The following is a 12,485-nucleotide window of genomic DNA, read 5'->3' on the forward strand; positions in this document are numbered from 1 at the left end:
CGACTAGGGCGACTGACTCTGGAATCTGGGTATCACGGTTCGATCCCCGGCACCGGCGGCAGATTAGCCCAGCACCATGTGACTCGCTTGCTTAATCTTCCAGACGGCCCCCAGCGCCTAGAGACCCTTACGGGTGATGGTGCGCTTTACAAATGTGGATTATTATTATTATTATTATTATTATTATTATTACTATCTACATAAAATAAAAATCTTTCTCCTGCTAGAAAATATGTTTTTGGACCTTGGAGTTTGAGAGGGTAAGGTTGCAGTGGAAGGAGCCTCTTCCAGAATTGCATTAGATTGCTCTTTCCATATCTCCTGCTCCTCAGATATTCTACTTTACCTCCAAGGCAGATGTCATATCTGTCCTTAAGCGTTTCCTTTAATATTACCAGGCAAAATTCTCAGTCCTCATGGTGCTTGAGTGGCAGACAGATGGCAATACAAATGTAATTTGCAGTTTTTCTACTGTAGACATGGCATGGCTCTTTACAAACATTGAAGGAATTATGAAGTTACTGTCATGGAATAAGTAGCCAAAAGTGGGACAAAAATAATGCGTTGAAGTGTTCTAACAGGATACATTTAGACTACAGGCAAAAAGCGTGTCAAATGGGGTGGCAAAAACCCTACAGCATTCTGGGAAGCCTTCTCACGCAAGCCAGCAACAAAGAACTGAGGTTGTGCAGCAATAACCAATACAGGAGATAATTGCACTTGGAAGCTGCTGATCGTTCATTAAAAAGCTAGTCTATGTTTTTCAGCTTGAAATGATCACTGCATATCTGGCTTCAATTTATTTCACTTTCTTCATTTTTTTTCTCCTGCAATTAGGTTTTTTTTTTTTTTTGTGTGGCTGATTGTGTAACACATTACAGTTTTTATTTCATGAAATATCTGGTGCACTGTGTTTCTGTACAAACAGCTGTCCCATCAGCCACCTCGCACTGTACTCTCTTGCCAGTGTGCACTAAACCACAAAGGCCTGCACAGGGTTGTGAATGATTCATTGCATTTCATCCAAATATTTTAGAACTGTAGAGCACCATCAATACACTTCTTGTACCTCAAATGTGTTCTGGAATGCCAGTTTATGACCTTGTTTAGAAAATAAAAAATATGTTCCCCGAATGTCAGAGGTGGAAGCATACACATCAGCCAATCAAAAGGACAATGTATAATTTATGCTCCAAAGGAGGAGGGACAAACACAAGAAGAGGAAGGAAACTACTGAATAAGCAAATAATAATATCTACTACCTTCCCCTGCTCTCTTTCCAGCAAACACATGTTTCAAGGCTACCATTCTCAATATCAAGAGTGTTTATCACCTTTCTCCCTAATTGGGCTGTGCCCTCTATATAGGGCTTCATAACGTATAAACATATTAAGTAATATACTGTACATATACCAAAACCACAAATATAAATCACATCTACATTACGTTATGATAGCATATATAAAATATTCTCTTCAGTCCTTTACTTGTGGTTCCACCTATTCATAAGGCAACTTTAGGGGCCAACGTTAAGAAAGTGGGATTAGCAATATCATACAGTTCATACATTTATCTCCTACTGACAAATTTTAAACTGTACATTTTTGTAGTTGTACAAATCTGAGTCTATAGGCCATAGACTGAGGGGCAACTTTTTGGTTATCTTTTTTGCTGTTAAGGTATCGTCATAAACTTTTCAAATAATCTACATATGTCCCTTTGGTTTAACAGAAGTAAAAAATAAAAAAATACTGTGGAGACATTGCACATACAGTCCGTCGTATAGATATTATTCTGGGTATAGATATTATTCTAGCAGACAACTGATTCCTAGCCAATCACATTGGGATGTATTAAAATGGTGAAAAGTAAGAGCAATCTTCGTTGCATTTTTACAAACAATGGTAAAAACAATTTTGTTAACTTCTAGGAGGGCCAAATATGTATTCACTACTAAATGAAGTTGTGGTGAACTTTCTGAAACAGATTACAAACAAACCCACCCGTTATTGTACCATTTATCTCCGCAAACATTACAGATCACAAACGTCATTAGGTCATCATCTGGTTTTCCATTCTGCACCCAACCAGGGAGAAAGAGTGTTCCTCTAGGGATCACTGTTGCTGTGCAATTGAAGTTCTCACATCGCTGACATTTAATTTTATTTGCGGTGGTTCCCTCCACACCATGGGGAAGCTGGTGTTCCAGGACTGACAATTCTGTATATGAAGCCCTGAGTCTCCTCAACTCATCACTAGCCATTTCCAGGGCAGTCATTTTAACAAATTCTTTTGGGCTAAGAGCTCCTGATAACAAGTGTTGCCTCAAGGGGGGGGGTTTGGGGTTCTTCAGGTTTGAGACTTTGCTCCTGATGCAAATGTTGTACTTTTTGTTATTGTTGGTGTGTGCAGAGAAGACGTCCTCTTCGATTTTCTTTGCTAAGTCCCAAATCACCTCTTCTTCATTCGTCTGCGATTTAATGGAATCTGCCAAGACTGAGGTCGATCTTCAGTGCACTGTATGCTTCTTTTGTACACGTTCTAATGGCAATGGATATGATGAGTGCAAGACTTTCATAGAACTGTGCTCCAAAGAGGCCTCCGTTGGCTCTTCTGCAAGCAGTTTAACGTTTTCTTCATCACCTTTTTGCTTTTTTTTCAAATTACGTGATGGGCAGGACTCTGTACACAGCTGCAACCATGTCAGTCTCTTGTAAAAGTTCAACAGTCACATCAGCGATTTCCAGCTCAGCTAAATGGCATTTTATATTATCATTCATAATCCTTTTCAGTGAGCAGTTTCTGAATAAGATGGACTCTGGTTATGATCTCTTTCTTCATATTCATGCTGGGCTTTTAAGCTATCTGTGTTAACTGTCACTCACGAGGCATGTAAATATCACTCGCATGCACAACGATAACACAGAAATCATGTCACAAGTCTTGAAAGCTGGCTGACTGTGGATTTTCACGCAATAAAGTTCAAAGTAAAAGTTAAGGTTTGTGCTGCAAGGTCGGTTAAGTATTTCTCTTTTTAATTGGAAAAAACAACATTTTTTTTAAAAAGAGAATCAGAAAATGTACCCTTCAGGTAGACTAGCCTGTGTAGATTTCCTTTTACAAATGTCAAATTGTTCCGATCCATGAGAAGAGCAGTAAGTGCAAGAGGAGCCCCAGCAAATGCTGTCACTGGCCCATTATCATTCTGTATGTGATAATTAGGCCGACATACAGAATGATAATGGGCCTGATAGCAGTCTGTGCCAGGTCGGGGAGGGGCTGCAGCAGGCCACTGCTCACAGCAGAAGCGTGAGCTGGCCCCGGCAGAGAGAGTTACAGGACTCTCAGGCTACTTGCAGGGGCAGCTGAAATTACGGACAAAAGGCGTCCGTGAAAGAAGTCTTCACGGACAAAGGACAAGCGGCTCAAATTACGGGCAGTCCGTGAAATTTACGGACGGTTGGTCAACCTAGTCAAAATAGAGTTGACACCATTAAGGTGATGTGCTTTCTCTATGTTGCTAGACTACTTATAATTGACTACTTGCTGCACAAGCAAGACGGTTATAGAGTTCTCAACATACTAACTAACCGACCTGTCATCACCAAAATCCACTGAGCAGAACTCACGTTTCCTCTGGGACGCAGGAGCGGAATATATAACACTGGCCTAGCAAGATTCCCCCCAAAACATAGCAAAACTCCAGAGGCGTGTGTAGGCATGGCTTTGGAATTGATGCCCGCTGAGAGTCTCTCGGCAGATGGACCCCTTGAAGAAATGATACGTGCAGGGAGGCATATGTGGAAAGGTCACTTCAGTTCTTTATGCCTTTGAGCGTGAGTGTGCTAGCACGTGTTTGTGTTAATCGTATTAAAAAATTTCGTACACATGGAAATAACTACCTACCTTAGTATCACAAGATACAATAACGCATGGAAGGAGTTAAAAGAGACTGCATCTTTTTAGGCATGTCTAGAAAATGAGCTAAGATTTCATAGATTTAACAAACACATGCTTTTGGAACGTAATCTACATCTAAAGACCTTAGAATGGGTCCAAGATATAGGCAATATTATTATATATGTATTGATGTTACTATGGACATAAGTTACTACCTGCTTTTGGGATTAGTCATTAAACTCTGATTTTATTAACTTTATTGAAACACCGCACATTACAGCCCACGGAGCCCGAAAATTATGCATATACAGAAGCATACACTACAAGAGTAAATACCAGTAAAAGTAAACACAGTAGATGACATCAGTTTGTGATGATAGCTTGATACATCTTTATCAAGACTATGGGGGTCATTAGGATGGCGGGCGGACTTTGCCCGCCCGCCATCCTGACGGGGATTGGGACCGCCCGCCATAAGGGCGGGGGTCCCGTGGGGGGCATTAGGATGTGCCCGCCACAGTGGCGGGCACATCCTGCATTTCTAGCATCGGGCGGTCGGTGCTCTCAGCACCGCCCGCCACAATGCTAGAAATGCATTTCAGCATTTGCATAAACAAAGCGGCAGGCACCGTGCGGTGCCTGTCGCTTTGTTTATGCAAATGTGGGGGGGTACCACAGGTACCCCCCCATGTGCAGCCCCCACCCCTCCTTCACTCTGGGGGCCCGCAGGGGACCCCCAGAGTGAAGACCGCATGCCTTTCCATGGTGGCATTGTCGCCACGGAAAGGCATTGTAAAATACCCATTGTAATATGGCTGGCGGTGTCTGATAGACACCGCCACCATATTATTCTTTTCCCGCCCCGGCCGCATGGCGACCGGGGCGGAAAAGCGGCGGATGGTCTAATATGGCGGGGGGGGAAACGAGTGAGGATGTCGGACGGATTGCTACCGCCAGCCTGGCGGGGGCAATCCGCCCAACATCCTAATGGGCCCCTATGTCTCCAAACCATGTACGTTCCCGAACCCATTCAGAGTATTAGATCAATATCAATATCTGGTAATTCTGCTAGCTCGTTGTATTTGGAATATATCCATCGGCAAGGAGCAAACAGGTGCGATTATTTGTGTTTTTGTTCCTAATAGCATCGGGTAGCAGATAGGAAAATGTCCCCACATTTAGATCACTCTGTAGATCCATTGTTTACGGTTCATATAGGGCCTTTGCCTTGTGTGTAGCTGCCTCTCTTCTGGCTAACACCAGCAAGCCTGCTGCTAGTCATGTAATCGGTTTAGGTACACCAGTGGCACACCCCAGTAATGCTATACCTTGGGAGACTGCAACAGTTTACTCCACTATCTTGGAGATCTCACCTGTCATCACCGGCCAAAATGTATGGATGAATTTGCAGTGCCAAGCTAGGTGGAGGAAGTCACCCTGAGGGCTGTGGCAACAGTTGGATTCATGTGCCCTCTAGTTGTCTATCTTGTGTAATTTAGCGGGGGTAACAGGTAGTCTATGAAGGAATTTGAATTGAAACTTCTTATGTCTGTAGTTCACTGATAAAGTGGTAGTGTGGGCACAGTATTATGACCATATATCTAATGACCATAGATAAACTAAATCTGTTTCCCAAGTTTGCATGGGCAATGACATTACTTCAAGCTTGGATTCGTTGGCATTTAGCATAGTTTGGAGATATACCTTTTCTCTGTTTTGTTTTTAGTATTTTGGATAGAATTCAGAAGGTTCTTTTTGGAATTCTTTATAGTGGGCCTTGACAGTGTGCTGCAGACTAAAACATGCAAATATGTTTTGAAAGTTAAAATTCCATTTCTCTTTAAGTTGTGCAATGAATAAATTACCTTGAAACAGATGCCCCAAGGTGGTTATGTTGAGCTTCAACAGTGTTTGTCTTACTGCTCTTTCTTTGGACATGGGCAACACAGCACCGTCAAACAGGGATCATTGGTGTGTATAGTTGCAAGAGGCCTGCTTGTTTTCCTAAGATGTAACATTGTGTGTTGATAGAGTCCACTGTGTTAATACAGACCTTTAGATGTGCTATCACTCTAAAAAGAAACATTTGTAGTGTGCTCATATTGAGAGGGTCTGTTTCGACAACTATGTGTGACATGAGTGCAGTGGCTGCGGTATCGATCAGGGGTGGCGGGGCGGTGGCGGGGCGGTGGAGGGGAAGGGTGTAAATAAAAAATAAAATGACACTTACCTCATCGCCGCAGTGTCCTCCTCGCCACGTCTCTCCTCCTCGTCCCTCCAGATGGAACAGGAAGCACCCAGGCTTGCTTGAGCCAATCACAACGCTGCAATGCAATGTTGTGATTGGTCTGAGCACCGTGGTTCGGCGCTCAGTCAGGGAATGGGAGCCTGGGCACGTTCTCCACCCAGGCTGTAATGCAGCCTGGGTGGAGAACATGCTAAGTGCGAATTAAAGATTGGCCGGCCCGCGGCGGCTGGCCAAACATTTACGTGCACTTGAGGAGTGAAAACCACTTCTCCCCTCCCTGTTCTGTCGCTCCCAACTCGCAAAGCAGCTGCGCCCACAAAAGGAAAAAAAAATGATAATAATATTGAGTTATTATCATTTTATTTTTCCTTACACTGCTGAAAAGCATTGGGTGATGCTCCTCCGCCGGAGGAGCCGCCACTGCATAAGTGACAGCAGTAGGTGCCATTATATGACACAGTATTCTTGAGTTGTTTAGTAATATCGCGCTGGGTCTGCAACAGAGAACCCACGCCTTTCGTTAACTTCCATCTCAGTCTTACTTGTTTGCCTATTCAAACCTATTCAGCGCTGTACATGTGTAGTAAAAATGTGTATGTTAGTGGGATAGGAATGTTGGTAAATGGATGCCGTAATTGGGGAGTTTATCATTTTAATAAATACTAACCGTTCTGCCATAGACAGAGGGAGCTGTATCCAGCGCTGAGCTTGGGTGTCTATTTTGTCAATTGCAGGACTATTGTTGTTTCTGATAGAGCGCGCGAGGTCACCCAACCAATAATTTCGCCGTTTCCGGCTTCGGGCCCATATATTTCAATTCACAATATACATTGACCGGGTGACCTCACGGGCTGCTACCAATTTGTGTGAATTCCCTATTGTTATTATTCAGCGTACCCGACTTACCATCCACCGACACGGGTACCTATGACCACAACGGATCAGGGAGCTAGCTGTAAAAGGAAAGGCAGCAAAATACAAACTCAAAATGACATTCAATACTGCTTGTAAATGACCACGGACAACTGGAAGTTTTAAAAGCTTTATCTAAAGTTCGTTTTCTTCTAGCATGAGATTTACAAGAATAAGGCAATCAATAATCAAGATAATGAAAAGTACATAACTATAGAGAAATAAAGTCAGGGTAATCATGGAAATGCTAATATGCGATGCAACAGAAAACGCTATGCATTTAGGGCAATAGTTCTTTAGACAGTTTAAGTAAGGCCGTTCTAGACCATATCAGGAAATGACAAACTGCAATGCAAAATATGATTTCTAAAAGGTAGGGTAACATGGGAACACGTTATGAAAATATGCAATGAATTTACGTTTCAATAATTGCGGCAAAGCATGGAAAAATCAACATATGCAAAGGTGTGTCTTTATTGAAGCCAAAGACAGAAAATAGAAAGGTGCAAGTTTAAAGAACTTTAGAGCGATATTTACCTAGACTGGTGTGGAAACCAAACCCTGGCCATGGGTCAGTTAAGGACAGGAAACCCTCAAGGAAGGATACCCCTCAGTGGACAGCAGGTGCAGAATGGACACCCAGGACAGGACAGGAAACCCTCAGATTAGGAATCAGGACAGGACCTCAGGACAGGACAGGAAACCCTCAGGACAGGACCGCACCCGCAGTTTGGAAGCAACGCCTGCGCTCCACCCTCTCTGCAGCTATCGATCAAGACCCCGATTGGGTCAGCGAACTCCCAGCAAAGTGCTTCGCCAGCACTTTAAGGTTCAGTAGAACCTTAGTCTATGGTCAATTTCGGACAGAGTGCTCCGCAGCGCTCTGTATCTTCAGTCACCTATTGAGTACGATGGGTCAGTGACAGGTCAGCTAAACCAGACAAGTCGGACGATTCCCTAGGTGAACCCAGGGTAGATATACAGTTTGGGGACGGTGTACCACCCCCCAATGTTGCAAAGTGTCAGAATCCCTCAATTTGGATTGGTCCTAAGATAGGATTTGGGTAACACACCAATCAGAACACAGTATTTGGAGGCCTTATTTACATCTCAGGGCACCGCCTAGCAAGATTGGGGTTCCCATGAGAAAATTGCGCAGAATACAGGCAAAGAATACATTTTTGCAACATAATAGAACAATATCGTGATGCTGCGGGGCGAAGGTGCTGCTTCCCAGGGTGGCTTCTGGTATCAACCTTCTTTGGCAGCAATTCAATGCCAAGATGACTTTCGGCGAGTCTGCGCACAAGTACCCTCCAAGATGGCTTTCGGCTCAGTCAGACCCCCATTCCCCGCGGTACATGAAAAGTAAGCGATAACAAATTAATACATAGAAATAACATTATGAAAACACATCACAGGGTTTGTACTTTCAACTTATCACTAAGAAATATACTTATGCAGTCTAAATGTTAGCTACATATATACGAGTACAAGAGCAGTGGCACGAGCAGTACCACGTTACTGGCAAAGCTATGCATTACGCATGCGCAACTATTTCCCTCCAAACCTGCAAACACATCAGGACACGTGAGTGTGACTGACGCATGCGCAGACACTTACTTAAAAGCAGCGGCCATTTTAAAGACTCGAATTAATTATTTTAGTAAAACACATAGGCAAGCTTCGTGGACCTCGTTTTAAACATAAAATAAACGTTAGTAAGACGTACAAATGATTACGTTATTACACATGAACGAGGTTCATGACAAAAGCACGTCGCAAATGCGAAGCTTTGCTTCATCAATCCCCTCTTTGATGATATTTACTATCATCACAAAAATAAATGGAACCAGATGCCAACTTCTCACACCTTATACAGCTCTATCTCTTCCAACAATCTGTTCAACTTTTCTTTCTCATTTTTGGTAGGGTGAGAATTCTTCACCCTTTTGTATATCTGGTTATTTATCTCTTCCAACTCAAGCTCATCCACACTTCTTTTCACCCCTCTCGCATTCACTTGATGCTTTCTGGTGTGCTTACGGCATTTGCAACAGACAAATATGAAGAATAGGATGAGACCTATAATTCCAATTGGCATCAGTACCTTGAACAATAAGCTTTTACCTACGCTAGCAAGCCAATGACCTACATTTGAGAGACCATCTACCAGTCTCTTCCAGGCACTATCAACCTCGTATCTTTTGAGCTGTACACTTTTGTCCGGAATATAAGTGCAACAATGTTGCGCCTTCAACATCCGGCAGACTCCGCCCTCTTTCGCTAATAAGGTATCAAGAGCAAGTCTGTTCTGCAAAACCATTGATCTGATCGCAACCGTTTCGGTATTGACCAGCAGAAATCCATGAGCTGTGTCAGTAGACAACACATCCACTATAGTGGACAATTTGCAAATTCTGTGAGTGTTCAGAACCACTCCCACTCCAGGTATCAGTGCACTGAAAATACTACCCATTATTTCACCTACACTTTCTCTTTTACTACGCACTAAGCCATTAGTATTTTCACTGCTTCCAGCAACTCCATTCACATGGTATATTTTCGGGAAGACAATGCCAAAGTAGCAGCTTCCATACCAGTGATCCGGCAACTTCAAATAAGCCTTGTCCCCACAAATATAATAAATTCCAGGAAACACAGGCTCTGACCCATTTTTGAAACCCCAACCTCCAATTACCTTGTAATTATGTTCGCATTCACTGGAACCAATGAAAATGTTATTATAATAGCTAGTCTTCTCGCGGTGAAGACATAGCTTGCCTTTCTTCTCAAAATCCAGCAACAGAGCAGGACCCGCCCCACCAGTTGAGGTGCCCTCCATGTTCTCTGCCCACCTTGGTCTTTTCTGACTTTCGTCATTTGCCTTTCTTTGTATTTTAATTCTCCTTTTCTCTGCCATGTTCAGGAACATCTTTTCCTGCTCATGCAAAGAACAAGTCAAGTTATCTCTGTGTGCGTCACCAATGTCGATATTACCTATAGTCAGAAAGTATTCGCCCATATAGCGAGTAACGTCACTTTTGGTATGTACAGGATTCAAGTTCCCACGTATAGGAAGTTCAGAAAAGATCACGTCATTGTTAGAGTAATAGTACTGTAACGGTCCTCTTTTGTAAAATAGACTAGCTAAAATGCTACAGGAGATTCCATATGTCAGCGGCAAGTGATGGTATGTCACGCCTTCAGCTACAGAGGTAGGTAGCTTCATGCAGACATAGCAATCTTCAATTTCCATAGTCTCTACATAGTGTATTAACAAGTTTGCAAAAACATTTAAGTGTGTCCTGTTCTTAACTCCATGATAATGTAGTCCTCCCTCATCTGGTGCTTCTAAGTCTTGTTTTGTTTGTCTCAGTGCTCTCTCATGTCTTGCTACACTCTGTGTTGTCAGCTCCTCACTGTCAGTATTTACAATTTCAGTAGGGACAATATTAGTATTTTTGCTCACAGCAAAGGGAATGAAAATTGTTAGTCCTATCCAAACTAATATCAGGACAACTATACTACATACACATACCTTGCAGCAAGTTTTGCAACAGCTGCGACTAGGTCTACCACTCACGCTTGAATCAGACATTTTTTTTGGCTCAGAAGAAGTTTCTCGACCCCTCTTTGTGACTTTACACGAGTAGCTTACTTTGTGCAAATTCACGGTGGCTCGTCTTCTTCTTCGGCAGAGTACTCAGGGACGAGCTCTCCGTCGCTCTCGTCAGTTATATCAAGATCTTCAAAGTCTTCCAAAACAAGTGTCCATTCAGGTGACTTGTACTTTTTGTTTTGTCTCTTTATTCGATCACTCCTTCTTTTGGAGGTACCTTCTTGTTGCTTAGCTATGCGAGCACTTCTCCTTTCTTCTGCACGTTTTTCTTCTACCGTTTTTATCCTTAGCCTCAATTTCTTGACAAATCCAGGCTCAATGTGCTTTCTTTTCTTAAGTCTTTTAGTTGGCACTTGGACTTCGTTTTCTTCTCTTGCCCTCTTGTTTTCATTAGTCGGTGGCAATTCTGCTTCAGTTTCTCCCTCTTCTATCTGATTGTTTCCAGGGCTAGCATCTATTTCTTCTGCCTTGTTACTAATCTGGCCTTGTTCAGGACAGTTTTGTTTTTGTTTTTCAAATGTCTCTGTTTCTGTTTCCTGAACACGTTCTTCTAATCCTATCTGATCCTGTTCAAGCACTTCGATCTCTGGACTTTCTTCTGCTCGAACTATTACGCTATGTCTAGTCTATCCCTTCCCGACATCAGGAGTCAGTGGAGGAGTATCAATCACTTGCTCTGTATCCTTCACTTGTTCTGTATCAATCACTTGCTCTGTATCATTCAGTTGTTCTGTCCCTGTCTGACCTTCTCCTTCCTCAGTTTTGATGTGAATCTCAAGATCCTGAGGTTCTTCGCCTGTGCCTTGCTTTTCCTCTCTAGTCCACTCTCTACCTTCCCAAAGTTCTCACTTGTTCGAATGGGGTCTTCAGTGAGATCAATCAATGGTATCCACTCCTCTGGCCATATGCTCGGCAGCTCGTCTTCAGCTACTTCTGGCTCAGCTTCTTGGACCCTTTCAGCAGGCTGGGCTCTTGGTAGTTCGTTATCAACTATTCTTGGGCCAACGTCTGCTGATTCTGCAGCTCGACTGGTACTGGGCTGTACGTCGTCAGCTACTTCTGGTCTGGCTCCTGCAGAGTCCTCTGCTGGACGCCCTTCTTCTTCAGGCTCTTCTTCTGGTAATACCTTCTGGGTGTGGCTGGCGTGTATCCAACGTGGAACCCCTGCACACTTTACTGCTGTGGTTGTTACCAGGATCACCTGACGCTTCTCTCCCCACCTGGGCTCCAGGCAGCTCTTCCGAGTATGCTTCTTTATCTTGACCCAGTCCTCGGGACCAGTTTGTGGAGAGGAGTCGTTGGATTGAGGATGGCGTCTTCTCCGATCTGGCGAGAGATAGAACGCACTTGGTCGCCCAATCTCTTGCAGTATTCAAGCACCAAATCATCAGTAATACTCAACAGTTTGCTTCCTGGCACCCATGCTTGTCTCATCACTCTTCCCATAATTATTTCATGGGGACCTAGGCCTGTCTTGCCGTCAGGAACACTTCGGAGTCCCATCAGGACCAAGGGCAGGGCCTTCACCCAGGTCATGCCAGATGCATCACACAGTTTTGCTAGTCTGTTTTTGATAGTTCCATTTACTTGTTCCACTATTCCAGAAGCCTCTGGACGGTATGCACAGTGAAGCTTTTGTGAGATTCCAAAGGCTTTACAGAGTTCGTCGATCACCTCATTCTGAAAATGTGTGCCTCTATCTGATTCAATAGTGACTGGAACCCCGAACCTAGGTATCAGTTCTTTCAGTAAACACTTGGCTACGGTCAGCGCGTCATTCTGGGGAGTAGGGAAAGCTTCCAC

The 12,485-nt window shown here is 43.5% G+C and overlaps 1 pseudogene; it reads right to left on the reverse strand.

Annotated features, from left to right (window-relative positions):
* Positions 1-1,987: 1,987 nt before the first annotated feature.
* LOC144827139 (transcription elongation factor A N-terminal and central domain-containing protein-like) lies at positions 1,988-2,847 on the reverse strand (annotated as a pseudogene).
* Positions 2,848-12,485: the final 9,638 nt, after the last annotated feature.

The sequence above is a fragment of the Lissotriton helveticus genome, chromosome 4_1 (genome assembly GCF_964261635.1).
Source record: "Lissotriton helveticus chromosome 4_1, aLisHel1.1, whole genome shotgun sequence".
Lineage (NCBI taxonomy): Eukaryota > Metazoa > Chordata > Amphibia > Caudata > Salamandridae > Lissotriton > Lissotriton helveticus.